Source organism: Mus caroli, unplaced genomic scaffold, assembly GCF_900094665.2.
Source record: "Mus caroli unplaced genomic scaffold, CAROLI_EIJ_v1.1 scaffold_17266_1, whole genome shotgun sequence".
NCBI lineage: Eukaryota > Metazoa > Chordata > Mammalia > Rodentia > Muridae > Mus > Mus caroli.
In genome coordinates, this window is record NW_018388445.1 from 18707 (window position 1) to 20743 (window position 2037).

The 2037-nt window shown below is 39.7% G+C and overlaps 1 protein-coding gene across 1 annotated transcript in view; it reads right to left on the bottom strand.

Moving 5' to 3' along the window:
• The window catches only part of LOC110287610 (vomeronasal type-2 receptor 26), a gene marked incomplete at its 5' end in the record, with an annotated part of 20395 nt that overhangs the window by 16874 nt on the left and 1484 nt on the right, over nucleotides 1–2037 (bottom strand). The window lies entirely within an intron of this gene.

Sequence of the window (2037 nt, forward strand, 5' to 3'; positions counted from 1 at the left end):
TACTTTAAGAAATAAAGAAATATTCAGACTGAAATTGAAAATGAAATATTGAACTTGAAGTTAACAGTAGATCAAAAAAACCTGAGATAAACACAGAAAATTCTTCCCAAGAAAAAGAATAGTCTTCTCATTTTAAAACATTATCCTTGTCTCCCTGAACTCAGTCTTTCATAATTATATTACTGAGTTTGATAGAGGTTAATAACAGATAAAGTTAAAAAATTAACATATTTCTCAACAGACACAGAAAAACATCAGAAAATTCAACATATTTACCTGATGAACCCTTTCAGTACATTCAGAAGAGAATCTATGTACCTCAATACATTAACCACCATGCAGAGCAAAGTCCATACTGTACATAAGGACCCACACTTCTTCAACAAATAGTGGTGGAGAGATTGGATAGTTGCCAATAGAATTTAACTAGATTTGAATTTGTTCCCATGCTGCATGGATATTAATTCCATGGGATTCAGACACCTTCATGTAAGTCCTGAAACTAATAAAATATACAAAACAGGAGACAAGACTTCAGGAGACAAGTGTGTCTTAAAGCTGTCTCAAAAGAATTCCAGTCAGAAGAGGAGAAGGAGGAGGGTGAGGGTGAGGTGGGTGAGGGGGAGAGTGGAGTGGGAGAAATAAGGAGAGAGGGAGAAGAAGAAGAAGAAGAAGAAGAAGAAGAAGAAGAAGAAGAAGAAGAAGAAGAAGAAGAAGAAGAAGAAGAAGAAGAAGAGAAGAAGAGGAGGAAGAACAAGGACAAGAAAAACAAGAAAAAGGAGAAAGAGAAAAAGAAAAAGAAAGAAAAAGAAAGAGAAAAAGAAGAAGAAAAGAAAGGAAGAAAGATAAATGAAGAGGAAGAGGAGGAGGAGGAGGAGGGGGAAGAGGAGGAGGAGGAAGAGGAGGAGGTGGAGGAATCTATTCATTTGGAAAAAGATGCCCAGAGTAGGTCTTGAGTCTTCCCAAACTTAAAAAGCTTCTCATAGCAATGGAAACAATCAAGTGAAGAAATACCCCAGAGAATGGGAGACAATGTTTGGGAATGACCCATCTAATATAAGACTAACATCTAGAGTATACTAAGAACTTAGAAAACCTAAGAAACCTTAAGAGAAATCATACAGCTCAATATGTGCTAATGGAATGGCAACTCCCAAAGGATGAAAAGCAAATAACTAATAAGCATATGAAAAAGATTCAACATTGTTAGACACAAAGAAAATTTAAACTTTAACTTAACTTCCATTGGGCTCTGCAAGAGCCCAAGGATTGACAATCCCTCCTATGCTTGGATTCCTGTGGAAGCACCATTCCCCACCAAGGCCAAACATTCTGGGAGAACTTCAGGTATGCTAGTTGCACANAGACTGGTGCCATTCTCTTAGTGCCCATCCAGCCTTCTGCCAACTGCTTCTCTCATCTCTGTCACCATATTCTGCAGCCAACTTCAACAGAGGCCCAATGCTGAAACAGAGACTATGATAGCTATCAGAACACCCGTCCTCAACATGGACTGTCCCCACTCTCTCAGAACTTAGTAATGAAGGATATGGAACCTGAATAGACCATCTTCTTTAACCAGGGAGGTCTACCAGAGGTGCATCTGGGAGACCATCTCATTCACAAACCATTGGATGCAAAATCTGTCCTGACTGCAAGATGTGCTGGGGCAATGGTGGCTCAGGATTTGTGGGAGTGACCAAAGAATGACTTGTCTAACTTGAGGCTCAAGCCATGAGAGGCAACCCATGAAAGACATTGCCTGGATGGCTAGGAACCAGAAGCTGGGTGGCTCAGAGACCTAAGGTAGAACCAAATACAATAAACCACAACAAGAGCAACAAGTCAAAGAACAGATTCCTAAGGATATTCTGCTATAGTCATAGAGCAGTGCCTAGTCCAGGTTTCATCACAGAGACTTCATCTTGCAACTGATGGGAGTGGGTATAGCCCAGACTGGCTTCAAATTCATGATCCTTTTACAGTCATGGATGATATTGTTGAGCCTTATTGAAGCTATGTGTTTTTCTATAAGCA